Genomic DNA, 15,628 nt, shown 5'->3' on the forward strand with positions numbered 1-15,628 from the left:
TGTGCTTATCAGGAGCAGGACTGAGCAGATAAGATATGTTATGCAAAGCTTGCTGTAAATGCTTTCAAGTGCTTACAGTTAAAACGCTGGCATGTTGTGAGGAGGTGCTGCAAACACCTCTGCAGAAATCCAGCCGGGGATGTTGTGCTTCTCACTCAGATAGGTCAGCTTCTCTTCTTGGTTAGCTTTTGAAGGCAAAGGTGAACTATACAAGGGGAAAAAACAAAAAAACAAAAAAAATAATCCTGATGGGGACAGGTTTGAGGGATTCAACGCCCGGACTCGCCGTAGACGGGGCTCAGGTGAGGCTTCCACTCCAACTCGGGGTTACCCGGCGGAGCCGCCACATTGCAGAGAGCGAGGCTGGGGTCGAAGAAAGGTGGTTATGGGGCGTGCAGCCCACCGGCGCCGGGAGCGGCGCCCACCGGGCGGCGCTGCGAGGCCAGGGCGAGCGGGCGGCGCCTCCGCCCCTCACGGGCGGGGAGGGGCCGGGGCCGGGGCTGTGGCTGAGGCTGGGTACTCCGTTCTGTTCCGTTGTGCCTTCGCTTCGGCTGGGAAGTGTCCGGCGCCGGCTCGGAGCAGGAGGCGTCGGACGGCTGCGGGACGCGGGCAGCGCCTTTCGGCAGCAGAGGTACAGCTCACCCCCCGCCACTCCCTTGCCTGCACGGCCGGACCCGGCACCTTTTGTTGTGTGGGGTCGGAGCGCGGAGCTCCTGTGCCCTGGCGGGACGGGACCGGACCCGTCGCGCTCTCCGCAGGGATAGGGATGGGGTCGGTCCTGCAGAGGCTTGGCGGGGGGCGGTGTGGGGGTTTCTCGCCGGCTCCTTTGCGGGGAGGTTGCGGAGGTACCGGGGGTCCGGGTGCGAGAACGGAGAACATGAAACTCGGAGCCTTCTGGCTGTCCTTTGCCGGGGCAAAACTGCGACTTTGGGACGATTTGGGGCGTTCTGGCTTTCGTTAGCATCTAGTGGATGGCTGTGGGCTTGAGGCAGCTTGATTTCAGCGTGAATGCTGGTGTGCACACAGGCAGAGACGGTCCGGATCCTAGGACACACACACACACACTGGAGTGTGTGTCTGTGCGCGCATGCTTTTTCTAGAAGGACCGTGGCATCTGTTTCTTCTTGTCTAAAATAATTCCCGTGTGTGCGCGGCTTTCCTTGCTCTTTGGCCTCGGGCTGGGGGAGAAAGGGGGGGACCGTGGGAAGAGCGCTGCTGACTTGGAGCAGGGTGATGAATTCAGCCGTCGGGGAACTTGTAGAGACTTGAGGAAAAGCTTTCCAGGGTAGGGTCGTTGTCCCAGAGATCTTCCCTGAGGGGACGGTTTGTTGTAGCCTCCCAACTCAGACCGTCTGTTTGCTCCTATGGAGGCTGAGCCAGCTGGGATTCGGTGTAGGACATCTGCTGTGTTTTGGGATGGGCATCTCTTTGTTCTTGGAGCGGCCAGACTCCCTGTGGAAAACAATGGCCATCTTTGCAAGGCCTGCAGGGAGCAGGGCTGTTGGTACCATCACCAAGTACTCACTCGTTTTGCCCACAGTACCTGTGTGCTCATATGTCCGTGTGCACCCTGCTTGCTTTTCTGAGAGATTTCAACCTTTGCAATTCCAGATGATGTGACTGATTCAATTGCTATGCACTATCCTAGAGGGCAGACGTGACAGTAATGAAGTAAAAGCTAACTACTCTTAGAATGTATTTTGGAGACACTAGTTAAAATGTATGCAGGTTAGAAATCAGCGCTGGAAAATGTAAAGATGAGGGGAAATGGCTGACTCTGGAGTTTTATGTCAGATCATGAGTTTCCCATATCCGGCTATCCTATTGTTAATTGTGAATTAAGGCTGGCAACAAGCTGTCTGCCTATCCTTCCCTGGATGAATAATCACTTTGTCAAGTCCTGTGTCAAAAATAAGGCTTCCCCCAAAAGTTCATGGTGTTGGGGAACAGAAGTAGCCCAATCCATCTGTTAAAGTAGAGTTCAGGGCTTGGCTGCTTTTAAATGTATTAAAGGTAAGGACATTCTTCTCTTTGTGTGTTTTTATTTCCAGTCCTCCCAGGCTTAAGCTTAGAAATGTCTTTAATGTAGTGCTTAATGCAGCCTGCTGCCTCTGGCTCGATTCTCTTGTGAAGGTGTGGTGTGGTTGGAGCGTTCCCCTTATTTCCAGAGCAACGTAAGTGTGGCCACCACTCGTGTTGGAGATGACCGTCATGGTGGTTTGGGTTACCACAAGTTCCACCCCCATCCTTAGGAGAGGCGTTTCTGGAAACACCTATGTGGAGTTAGGTGGCATCTTTAATGGGCATCTTAAAAGCTTCTGGTTCCATATGGGCACCACAAACACACTGAGTGTTCTGCAAGGTGGAGGTGAAAGAACCAATGGAAGCATCCTAGATCACAGAAAAATGCCCCCTTTTTTTTTTTTTAACAAGAGATCATGTTAAATCATTCTGTAATTTCTCTGGAGAAGAACTCAATGAGGAAATTATGCCAGGGGACAAGTAGTTTAGTGTAGTTCTGTGAGTTAGCCCTTCCAAACGTTGTGCACGCCTTGATGCAATTCCTTTTAGAAGGGCAAATGTACTTTGCAAGCCTGCTGGTGCTTCTGGGAGAAGAGAAAATAAAAGTCTGGCAAATGAGAGGAGGAAGTGGGAAAGAAAAATTGGAAACATAAGCAAAGCCCTTAATTTTTCCCACTGTGTACTCTTAAACTGCTGGCAACGTACTGGAGATACTCTGCCTCGTGGAAGTGTCATGGACTTGCTTCACATGATCCTCTGAGCTCATCTCGTTCCTCTGAGCTCTGTGGGAACAGAAATTCCTCGTGTTGGAGTCTGATCTCATCTTCCTTCAGCAGCAGTAATCACAGTGGCTTGGGAATGGGAGAGGAAGGTGAAGAAAGCATGAGTGGAATGGTTTGGAGAACAGCTTAGTGCTTGTGTAGGCCACTCTGGACACTTGTGTGTTTCCTCCTTTTGCTTGCCCTATGTAGTCAGAGCTGAAACTGCCAAAGTTAAGCTACATGTGCCAAGCTTGCCTAGTGCAGCTCATGTGTAGACCATCCTGTAAACCTTACCTTCTGTTTCATTCATCCTTTTTTGTGCTAATGAAAGACAAACTGAAATGAATGGAAAATGGTGACTTGAGTGATTGCATGCATCAAGCTTAGGGAATTTCCTGAAGTTGATTAAAGTAAAAAATAAAGAGTTCCCCCTCCCAATAGTTATGTACTCGAGCCTTTTAAATTCTCAGAGCCTTCTAAGCAGCTTCTCCTGTTCCTTGGGGGACTACTGGCAAAAAATTTAGGAAGGCTGCCCTAGTGATGACCAGAGCCCTTGAGTCTGTAACCTGATCCACAGCTTTTTCTCTTCAACTGGGAAAGGAAGTAGCAGTTCCTATTACACCCTTATGTAACCTCTCCATTCATGTCCTTCAAAAAGAAGGAAACCAGAGGTTGATTTCTGATGTATAAACTAATATCAAGGCATGTTTTGTCATAAAGAAGCAGTGAAGAATAACATTGATTTTCTTTTGTGTTGCAGTTCCTAGACTGGAAAAAAAAAAAAAGTACAGATTTTTCTTTGGGGCTGATGGGATGATGGAAAGGGCTGCAACTCTTTGTCCTGTGCTGTGAAGTAGCTGTTAGAGAGGATGCTGGAACTGCAACAAGGGTCTTTTTGTGAATCTGTCCTGGTGGGCTTGAGACATTCACCCTCTACAGTTGTGTCCTAGTTTGGTTGTAGATTGTGAAAGCTTTGCTCTTTTGAGCAAATGACTCCAGATTTTGGTGTCTTTGGTTTCTTTCTCTTGGACTTAAGCCCCATCTTTGAGGAGAGTGGTGGGAAAGAAGAAGGTGGGAGTCTCAAAATCCTTCCATGTCCTTTCACATTCATAAAAATATATAAAAGAAGTAAGATTTTTTTCCCCCCTTTGACTAGGAGAAGTACCTCTGCTCCTTAAGCAAACAAAAGAGGACCTTCTGTGACCCTCTCTGGGGTTTCCAGCCTCCATACCTCAGTAGCGACATTAACTCTTTTCACAGAATGTGTAGGGGTTGGAAGGCATCTTCAGAGATCATCTAGATCATCTAGTCCAAAGCAAGATCACCTAGGGCAGGTCATACAGGAACCCATGGAGGCAGGTATTGCAAGTCTCCAGAGAAGGAGACTCCACAACCTCTCTGGGCAGCTTGTTCCAGTGTTCTGTCACCTTAATGGTAAAGAACTTTCTTCTCATGTTGAGGTGGAACCTGTGTCCCAGCTTATACCCATTCTTCCTTGTCCTGTCACTGGGCACCACTGAAAAGGAACGGGCATCTTCATCCTGACATTCACCCCTTTTTGCCTTTGGCCAAGCTGGTTTTTTGTCTCTAACCCAGTGGCCTCTTCTTTACTTATCTCTGATATGCATCCCCAATCCTCCAGAAGCTACTGATGTATCCGTGCTTGTTGCAATTGTATCCTGTAGCCGGGAGGCAGGTAACAGTGAAATTCCTGGCTCGATCCTCAGGGACCAGCCTGACCTGTGACAGACTCTTCTTTGAGTAGAGCTTTATGGTACACACAGCCATTTCCAGTGACTCCTACCATTTTTGGTCCTTTGCTCTGTTTTTGAAGAAACTTGTTGCAAAACCAAGCAGGTTTATCTCATCTTTTGCTTCCTTTTCTTTCAAGTAACTGTGGAGTCTTTGGAGTTGCTTGCAGACTTGGGATTTTAGACTAATGTATCCTCCAGGTGCAGGGCTAGAACCATCTAGATTGTCTTTTTCATGCAAGAGCTAGTGGCATAGCTTTCTGTCTCTCCCAGCTCCTTGTAACTGGGAAATTTTCCACTTGATATCAACAGGTAAATATGTTCTTTTCTTGGTCTAGCAATGTGACTGTGGTGATGAAAGTCTTTCAGTGGGAAAGGCTGAAGTATCCAAACACAGCATCAGAGATGAAGAAGAATTATTAAGCCCTCTCAGATGCAAACTGGTTGGGGAATCCTTTTATGAGGACAGTGTAGAAGGAATAAAGGGACTCTGGAGGCAGGAGCAGCATCCTTTGTTTCCAGTGGAAAACACACACTGATGCTCCAGCCTTTGGGATGAAAGCAGTGAAGAGATGGTGTTTAGCCTAAGCAGCCAGATTGGACATTTCAGCAAACAGGCTGAAGGCCCCAGATAAGGAATCCTGATATCCAGAGTTCCAAGGACCAAGGGTGAGAAACATTTCCTGTCACAAAGATTTTTTCCATTGCAGGGATGGGGAGTAAGTGTATCTTGGGGTTGAGAGAATTGCCTTGTCCCCTGACTTTGTGCAGTGCTGCCTTGTAGTTGCTTTGGTGTGGGCGCACTAAGAAACTTGGCCTTGTTCTCCCACTTTTATAGAAGCAGAAGCCCTTTTGAGGGTCTGAACCTTGCAGAAATCTTTATGCTGTTGGGCAAAAGGGCCATGAAAAGAAAAGATAGCAGGAAGAAAGAGGCAGCATACAGGAAACAGAAAAAAACAGGAGAGAATTACGAGTGGGTACTGAGTAACAGAAGGGTTGGTGGGTGCTGCTCTCTCAGAATTTGTTTTCTTGGTTTTCTAAATCAACATCCAAGATAAACTATTTTTTCCCTGCTGTCATCAGAAAGCAGTGTTTAAAAGCTGGTGACCGCAGCCTGGTCAGCACTGGTACAAATTTCCTGGGCCCACAAACATGTTCTGCATGCAAGCTCTCTTGCTTTTCACTCTCAGTTGCCTTTTATTCTGTAGTTGACCATAATTTCTATAGTTTCTGTGCTCAAAATTGATACCGGGAGTACTTTGAATTAGAAATAAAAGTAATTCAACTGCAGGGTTTACTGCAATGGCAAGAAAACCAGGTATAGAGCAGCCACATCTGGAAATGTTTCTCCTCTTTTACATGTAGCCCATGCAGTTCTTCAGGCCTGGGGCAGAGTGGCTGGAAAGCTGCCCAGTAGTGAAAGACCTGGGGGTGTTGGTTGACAGCCGGGTGACGATGAGCCAGCAGTGTGTTCAGGTGGCCAGCAGCATCCTGGCTTGGATCAGTAATATGTCCAGCACAACCAGAGAAGTGATTGTTCCCCTCTACTTGACACTGGTGAGGCCACACTGGGTACTGTAGCCAGTACACCCAGTACTGGATTCAGTTCTGGGCTGCTCACTGCAAGAAGGACATTGAGGTGCTGGAGTGTGTCCAGAGAAGGGCAACAAAGCTGGTAAAGGGCTTGAAGAACAGGTCTGGTGAGGAGCATCTGAGGGAACTGGGGCTGTTTAGTCTGGAGAAGAGGAAGATGAAGGGAGACCTCATTGCTCTCTATAGCTCAGAGAAGGTTAGAGCCCCATGGATGTTTGTCTCTTACCCTGTCACTTGTTAGTTGAGAGGAAGTGTCAAGTGAGGAAATGGCCTCAAGTTGCACCAGGGGAGGTTTAGGCTGGAGATAAGAAGAAACAGCTTCACTGAAAGGGTTCTCAAACACTGGAGCAGGCTGCCCAAGGGGGTGTTTGAATCCCCATCCCTAGAGGTGTTTCAAAGAGGCAGAGATGTGGTGCTGAGGGACATGGCTTCGCACCAGCCTTGGTAGAGTTAGAGAATGGTTGGACCCAATGATCTCAAAGGTCTTTTCCAATTGAAATGCTTCTATGATTCTGTGTATTTTTTTTTGTGGAGGTCTTTCTTCCTTGTATCCACCAGAGCATAGTGGTGTATGAATAACTCTTCAGGTAACAAGGTTTTTTGCGTAACAGGGTGTTTGTCATCTTCTGATAATTGTGCTTTAATCTTTTCCACTGATGTTTGCAAATCTGCACCTCAGAAATGAAAGAAGGAAACCACTGCGTCATAAAGTGTTGAACTCTGTACCTGGGGAAAGCGGGAGCAAAGGAAGTTGCACTTAGCCTCTGGATTTCAATGCCTTTGTGTTAAAGCAATTTGTAGGATGGTTAAAGGAGTCCTTTTAGATCAAAGAGTCTTAAGGACTCTTTGGATGTCGCTGTAATGAGAAGTTGGTTGTGCTTTCAGTAGAGGTGTTGAAGGGTGTGAAGTTGGTATTGATTCTCTCCATTGTTCCTCTGAGGAAGAAAATAAACAGCTTAACAGAGCAGCTCTGGTGACTGGCTTAGAGATGAAGAGGTGCCATTTCTTCTGGGACTCTGGGGACCACTTAACTGTCCACCAAAAAGCTTTGCTAAGAACTTCATGTTCCAGGGTGGAGACAAAAGCTTTTTTTTCTAGAGGAGCTCATACTTATTGAATGTGAAAGAATGAACATTTGGGATGTCTAACTTGGGCAGGAATACCAGCTGCTCTACCTTTTTTTTCATCAGGAGAGGCTTGGAGAGAGGGCAGAAGGAAGATAGTAGGGGTTGAAAGGCAGCTTATTTTGGGGAGTAGTTCAACCTACAAGCAAAAAGTTAAACCTACAGCTAAACCTGTAACCTGTTGGCTACTGGAGTGTCTGGAGACCCTTCCTAGTTTTAATGTGTGAGGGTAGGTCTGTGACTGGTGGAGCTTAGTTGTGCAGGGTAAGCTTGGGAAGTGGTGATTCCAGATGAAACTCTGGAGAAGCAAAGCACAGTAGAGAGGATGAAGAGCAAAACAAATCCTGCTCTCTGAAGGAATATTCGTGGACATGGTGAGAAAATACTGCTGCCATGATGCACTTGGCATCCTCTCTACAGCTTTGGTTAACCCTGCTCAGCAAACATGGGCTCAAATAGGAGTGGGGACATGAAGAAGCTGTCAGAATAGTCAGGGGGATGGGTGAGCCACTGAAAGGAAAATGAGCAGTACAGGCTGTGTTCTGTTCAGAATGATGACTGTGGAGATGATCCCCTCCGAAGGTTTTCCTGGGAGAGCAAAAAGGATGTGGTTAGCTGTTGACCTTGCAGGGCTGGGTGAAAGGTTGGATTGGATGATCTTGAAGGTCTCGTCCAACCAAATATATTCTGCGATTCTGTAATTTAGAAACAAAACCCCATTAGCATTACCAGAAGGAAGGAGAAATAGATATTAGCAGACTGTGAAAAAATTTAGGCTAGAAACGAGGCTCACTGTAGGAGCTATTTCTCATGGACCATTAGAAGGCTGAAAAATCCACCTCTGGAGTGTGGTAGTCATGACTGCGTGATGCAGTGATTTTTGGCACTAATTTTGAACATACAGAACAGATAGAGCTCCCATTGCCATTGTTCCGTTCACAGACTGTATGGCTGCAGGAGTTAAAGGGGCTCTGGAGATTACCTTCAGTGATCAAAGAGTGCAAGGCTGTGTTAAAACAAAGTTCACGCCAGAAGAAACCACGGAAAGTCTTCTGGCCAGCAAAGGTAGAGCTGGAGCAACTCACACCTCATAAGAGATTTCTGACATGGGAAGCTTGCCTGGATCTCATGTGAAAAGACAGTTTTCCTTCCTAAAACTGCCAGATGATAGCTCTCACAGAAAGGAAGTGAGAGAAGCCTCAGGACCTGTGGGTACACAATGAGTTAGAGACCAGCCCTTTTTCCCTCTGTGGGAAGGAGATGGTTTCTACTGATATTTTAGGAAGGTGTCCCTCTCTGAATCTGTGAAATGTTACATTTCATTTGGAAATGCCTTTGCTTATCATGCTAGATGTTAGTAAAAACATTGTCTGCTGGCTCCTAACTTCAGAGCCATCTAGACAAGAGTGGGAAAGGTCATGCTTCTTGAACTGCTCCCACTGTTCAAGACAAATCTTAGTGAGAGATGCACAGGAATAGCAAAAGATAACCTGATTTAAAAATTGGGGGCTTCTGTCCTGTGATTACAGATATCCTACTGAAAATGACTGTTGAGAGTGAAAAAGACGACACTCTGGATATAGCTCAATGCTTGAGACAAGAAAAGATGCCTACACAGTACACTTCATTTATCTAAGCCTCCTCTGCCCATAAATAGGTGCTTTTATAACTTGGGTTTGGGCAGATATTCATAGATTCATGGAGTGTTTTGGGTTGGAAGGGACCTTCAAGATCATCTAGTTCCCACTGCCATGGGCAGGGACACCTTCCATTAGACCAAGTTGCTCAAGGCCTCATCCAACCTGGCCTTGAACACCTCCAGGGAGGAGGCATCCACCACCTCCCTGGGCAATCTGTTCCAGTGTCTCACCACCCTCACTGTAAAGAATTTCTTCCTAATCTCTAGTCTAAATCTGCCCTCCTGAAGCTTCAATCCATTCCTCTTCATCCTATCACTTGCAGGCCTTTGGAAACAGTCCCTCTGCAGCCTTCCTGTAGGCCCCCTTCAGGTACTGGAAGGATGCTATTAGGTCTCCCTGGAGCTTTCTCCAGGCTGAACAACCCCAGGTCCCTGAGCCTGTCCTCATAGAAGAGCTGTTCTTGGCTGCTCTTATAGTTGTGTGGAAAAATCAGCCTGTCCCTGCCTGGCCACCCTCTCAATTGAGGTCTGGGCACTGTCCCTCAGCCGCGATGGACAAGGACACCTGGGTCTATGTGGGGACACCTGAAGCTGATGGCCCATAGCACGATCCACAGCGCATAGAAAATTTTAGTGTAACCCAGATGTGCTGCTTGGAGGAGAGAATACACATGCATGGGGACTGCCCTGTGGGTAGCTCATGGTAGTGCCATGGTGTCTGCCAGATGCTCTAGGAGTTACAGGTATGCTCAGTTATCATGGGTGGCTTGATGGGGGAGTAGATAGGGCCACTAACACCTCTCCTGGGATGTGGATTTCCTGAAGCTCCTGATTAGCTTTGTGTTTGCTGGTGCTCAGTTTTAAGTCTGGTTTACCGACTGCCCTGATGGCTTTCTGTGGTTGCTTTTCTTTCTGCTCTTGGCAGCTGAGTGAAGCTGTGGCATTACCTGTTCTGTTGTTTTATAGTCTGCATATCTTCAAGACTTATCACCCACTGCTTACCAGGCAGGGCACACAAACACCGGAGAAGACTACTGTCTGCTCTGGTGTTTTAACCCTATAGTATGAAGACATCTCTCTACTATGAGACAGATTTCTTCTGCCTGAATCAGGGATATGTGGTTCCTGTACTGACTGGAGGAGAGCAAGTCTTGCTGTCTGCTTGTGTGCTTGTTTGTAGAATCATAAAATGGTTTGGGCTGGAAGGGAACTCCAAAGGCCATGTAGTCCAACCCCCCTGCAATCAGCAGGGACGTCCTCCACTAGATCAGGTTGCTCCGAGCCTTGTCAAGCCTGACCTTGAAGATCTCCAGGCATGGGGCCTCAACTACCTCCCTGAGCAACCTGTTCCAGTATTGCACTACCCTCATGACAGAGAACTAGTTCCTAACATCCAATCTAAATCTGCTCTTCTCTAATTTCAAACCATTGCACCTCATCCTATCACTGCAGGCCTTTGGAAACAGTCCCTCTGCAGTCTTCTTGTAGGGCCCCTTCAGGCTGCTTGCTATTAGGTCTCCCTGACTCCTTCTCTTCTCCCGGCTGAAAAACCCCATCTCCCTCAAGCTGTCCTTGTAGCAAAGGTGCTTCAGCCACTGATCATTTTCCTTATCATCCTCTGGACTCACTCCATCAGGTCCATATCCTTTCTGTGTTGAGGGCTCCATAGCTGAACACAGGTCTCCAGGGGAGGTCTTACCAGAGCAGAGTAAAGTGGCAGAGAGCAGCATGAAGTGGCAGTGTGTGGAGGGGCAAGTGAAAATCATATTACAGTAAAATATAAATGAGTGATCCAAATTACAGTTGATCACTGGATCATCTCTGAAGGAGTTAAACCTCAGCTGAAATAAATGTTTTGACTTTGTGAGGACTGGTAGGTTTCAAATAGCGTTTTGTGGGGATCTGCTACTGGGAGGATGTTCTAAACCTAGGCTCTGGTGCAGTAGTGAGCTGTTGATGTGCAACATACAACAAACAAGAAGATCTCCCAAAATAAACAAGTGCTACCTTGGGAGTTTTGCCCCTGTTCTGCAACAGCTATGCAAACATGACCTTTGGATTGGGCAGGATCCCAAAAAATCCGCAGAAAGCTTTCAGCAGCAGCTTAAAAGATGAAGATAATCAGTTTAAAAGGGCATTCCCTGCTTAGTGGAGTTCGGATATTCAGTAGTAAAAGCTAATTTTTGTGGGTTTGGGATTTTCTTATTAAAAAATGAGGGTGTTTTCCTTGTGTTCATGTTCTGTACTCGCAGCTTTGCATTGTCTGAAGAATGCTGTCAAGTCTAACAGTTCTCAGCCTAAAGAAAAGAAGGCCTCAGGGAGACTTTATAGCAACCTTGCAATACCTGAAGGGAGCTACAAGAAAGCTGGGAAGGGACTTTTTGCAAGGGTTTGGAGTGATAGAATGGGAGGGAATGGATTGAAGCTTGAGGAGGGCAGATTAAGACTGGAGATTAGGACAAAATTCTTTACAGTGAGGGTGGTGAGAAACTAGAACAGGTTGTCTGGAGAGGTGGTAGATGCCTCCCTCCATGGAGGTGTTCATGGCCAGGCTGGATGAGCAACATGGTTTAGTGGAAGGTGTCCCTGCCCATGGCATGGGGCTTGCAACTAGATGCTTTTGAAGGTCCCTGCCAACCTAAACCATTCTATGAATCTATGAAATGGTTTTGGTTGAGGGGTAGAAGGCATCTAGATCTTGGAGAACTTGGAGTTTTGCAGTCACATTTTGCTCCTCTTGAAAAAGGTTCAAAAGAATCTTAGCAAAGTATGTGACAAGAGGACACCCCCTTTGTTCCTGAGTATTTTATTGTGTTTATAGACGTGGACCTGGAATGGTTGTAAAACTCTGTGGTCAGGCAATGACTAAGAAAAGCCTAAATGTCAGAAACCACCATGGATCCTTTTTCTGCTGAAGTCAGTGGGACTTCAACCAGAATTTTGGACTGCAATAGCCTTGTTAGTGAATACTTATTTCCAGATGGATTGAAAGAGCCCAAGGTGTTCTCCCCATTAAACAGAAGTAACTTGGAAAAAAAATAATTAGCAGACTTCAGAATAACCATTTACAGAAAAGGCTACTCCACACCTATAATATTTGAGGCTTGTCAATAGGATCATCTAGTTCCAAGCCGCCTGCCATGGGTATGAGGGACAACTACTAAACCAGGTTGCTCATGGCCCCATCCAATCTGTCTTTCAATGCTTCCAACTTTGAAGCCTCTGCAACACCTCTGGTCAACCTGTTCCAGTGCCTCACCATACTCATGGGGAAGAACTTCTGCCTAATGTCTGATCTAAATTGAGCTCCTTCCAGTTTGAAGCCTTTACCCCTTTCCCTGTTGCTAATCCAAAATGACGGATGTTGGTCTCTTCTCCCAGGCAGCTAGTACCAGAACAAGAGGACACAGTCTCAGGCTGCGCCAGGGGAGGTTCAGGCTAGATGTTAGGAAAAAGTTCTATACAGAAAGAGTGATTGCCCATTGGAATGGGCTGCCTGGGGAGGTGGTGGAGTCGCCATCACTGGAGGTTTTCAGGAGGAGACTTGATGGAGTGCTTGGTGCCGTGGGTTAGTTGTTTGGGTGGTGTTTGATTGGTTGATGGGTTGGACGCGGTGATCTTGAAGGTCTCTTCCAACCTGGTTTATTCTATGTATTCTATGTATTCATATTCTATGTAAAAACAAGATAAAAATGGAGTACCAGACATATTTTGAAAAAGCTTGAAGAAAAAGCTTTTCTTCAAGCTAGCATACTGTATGACTGACCTGGATGAGTTAAAGCACAGCTGCAGGTTGACTTGGGAAATAGGTCAACCCCTGAGTGCAGTTACTGGTGGCAGTTATTGTGTTGTGGTTACAAAATAATTATTAGAAGTAATTTGAGAACCTGTGCTACTGGGAATGTCATGGAGAAACAGCAGAATAGATTCAGCCATGGTCTCTTACAGAAGGTAATATCCATGCCAATGTAATTCAAACTAGTATGCAAGAGCAGCAGAGAGTAGCCGTAAGGGATTGCGGACACAGCCCCTCACTCCTTCCCTCAGGCTCATGAATTTGTCTCACTCATGGAGTGGGTCCAGAGGAGGGCCACGAAAATGATCAGATGGGATTGGAGCACCGCTCCTCCAAGGACAGGCTGAAGGAGCTGGAATTATCCATCCTGGAGGAGGTGCCAGGGAGACTTAATAATGGTCATCCAGTACCTGAAGGGGGCTACAAGAAGGCTGCAGAGGGACTGTTTCCAAAGGCCTGCAGTGATAGGAGAAAGGGCAATGGTTTGAAATTAGAGAAGAGCAGATTTAGATTGGATGCTAGGAACAAGTTCTTTACCATGAGGATGGTGAAACACTGCAACAGGTTGCCCAGGGAGGTAGTTGAGGCCCCATACCTGGAGATCTTCCACAAAGCTCTGAGCAACCTGCTCTAATGGAGGATGGCCCTGCTGACTGCAGTGTGGTTGGACTAGATGACATTTGGAGCTCCCGTCCAACCCAACCCATTGTATGATTCTATAAGCTGTGTCGTCTGGATCAGGTTGTTTTGGTTTTGTGGCAAGGCACTGTGCACCTTTTACAAGAGTGTGGTGTGTAGTCTGGTGACAAAGGGTGTGAAAAGAGACACACAAGAGGCATGTCTCACTTTTGGGGGCTTGATTACAACTGATTACTGCTTAGCATAGATTGTAACCAAGCTGATGTAAAATGAAAACACACCACCCCCCCAAGAAAACAACAAACCCCAACACTGCCCCCTCAACAAACACCAAAGAAGTCCAGCAAGCAAACCTCTCCCTTCTGCCATTTATAAAGGACCTGAGTCCTGTTAATGAAGCAAGTTCCCAATGCTGTTTGTGCCAGGAGGAGATAATGTCCCAGTGACCATTTTGTACACTTCTTCATGTGCACCGATTAATGCTGCGCGGGCAGGCGTACTGACCTGCAGCTAAGCCTCTGTTGTTGTTAAACTACTAAAAGATGATATTTCACATGATTGTAGCTGTTTGTTCAGCAGGACTTTGAGTGGCCTTTCTTTCTTGAGAATTGCCCAATCTGCAGCTAAGAGTGTGGCGTTTGGTGGCAGGAGCCAGCAGAGCTTTCGTTCCTCCTATGGAATTCTGCTGGACAAATCTGTCATCTCAGTTGCAGTCTCTGGCATGCAATTCTGCCCTAATCTGATCTTGCTAAAGAGCTGTTCCCATTTAGCTGTTGCTGAATGCAAACATTCCTGCCGTCCTAGCACAAATATACACCACATTTTACTTTTGCAATTTACCAGGGCTGTTTGTTGTTAGCTACCCAAGGGATCTGGCATACAGGTGTAACCTTCAGTGCCTGCAGAAAATAAAGGTGCACCAACCGAGTGCTCTTGCTTGGTGGGTGAGATGTGAGAAACATTAGCTCGTTCAAAAGCCCCAAATGAAAAAAAATATTTCAGTATGAAAAACACAGATGTGGTCAGGAGGACTGTGGAATGAAAAGGAATTCGGAAGACGTTCGTATAGTATCCCCCAATTCATGGGGGCATATGTGTGACGAATGAGGCATGAACCCTGTTATTGTTCCACAACAGAATTCCTGAAATGCAGAGAGTAGAGAATCTCAGAAGTCCTTTATTACAGTATTGCAGAATCTCCAGCATTACAGAGTCTTAGAGTGTCCTTAACAGAAGAAGTCCCAGAAGCCCTTGACAGAAGAAGTTGTAGTCCTTGACATAATCCCTGCCTCCCAGTCTTGCTCTTTTGCTGGAAGCAGCTGTTTAAATACCCTTTCTTACCTATCATTCAACCAATAGAACTCAGCCCTGAATATGAGCTAAAAAGTATTCCTCTGTTGTAGATACCAGCATGTCGGAGGGCTGTCTTCTGCAGGATGTTTTCTTTTGGCATGCATGGAATGTTGTTGTTTTGTTCTTTGCAGTGTGCAATTGGTCGGCTAAGGAATCATGCCCTCTGCACACGTCCCAGCAGTTGCCACAATTCAGGCATTGGCCAAACCAAAGGGAATCATAGAATGGTTTGGGTTGGAAAGAACTTTAAGGATTAAATAGTTCCAACCCTCTTGCTATGGGCAGGGACACCTTCCACCAGACCAGGTTTCTCAGGCCTCATACAACCTGGTCTTGAACACCTCCAGGGAGGGGGCATCCACCTCCCTGGGCAACCTGTTCCCATTACAGATGCACTGATTGCATTGGCTTTGAAAGGAGCCTCAAAGGTCATCTTGTCCCAACCTCCTGCAGTCTGCAGGGGCACCTCCGACTACATCAGGACTCCCAGGGCCACATCAAGTCTGATCTTGAATGTCAACAGGGCATCAACCACATCCCTGGGCAGCCTGTTCCAGTATTTCACCACTCTTCTTGTAAAGAACTTCCTCCTTATGTCCAGCCCAAATCTGCCCTGCTCCAGTTTCAAACCATTGCCCCTTGTCCTACTACTACAAGCCTTTCTACACATTCCTTGCCTAGCCTTCCAGTAGGTTCCCTTCAGATATTGAAATGTAGCTTTAAAGTCTCCCTGGAGCTTTCTATTCTTCAGGCTGACTCTTTAGCCTGTCTTCATAGGAGAGATGCTCCAACCCTCTGATTATCTTGGTGGCTCTCCTCTGGACCCAGTCCATGTGTCTCTTGTGCTGAGGGCAACAATAACTTATTCAAAAGCCCCAAATGAGGAAGTTTTTCAGATTGAAAAACACTGATTGACTCAGTGGGACTGTGGAAGGAAAAGGAATTCAGAA

At 46.7% G+C, this 15,628-nt stretch overlaps 1 protein-coding gene across 3 annotated transcripts in view; it reads left to right on the top strand.

Moving 5' to 3' along the window:
• Positions 1–513: 513 nt before the first annotated feature.
• MYO1B (myosin IB) overlaps positions 514–15,628 on the top strand; it is a 147,216-nt gene continuing 132,101 nt past the window's right edge. For all 3 annotated transcript variants that reach the window (XM_054171309.1, XM_054171315.1, XM_054171324.1), the window contains exon 1: positions 514–631. The gene's annotated coding sequence lies outside the window, so the exon portion shown is untranslated. The remainder of the gene's footprint in view (positions 632–15,628) is intronic.

This window comes from Dryobates pubescens, chromosome 2, assembly GCF_014839835.1.
Source record: "Dryobates pubescens isolate bDryPub1 chromosome 2, bDryPub1.pri, whole genome shotgun sequence".
NCBI lineage: Eukaryota > Metazoa > Chordata > Aves > Piciformes > Picidae > Dryobates > Dryobates pubescens.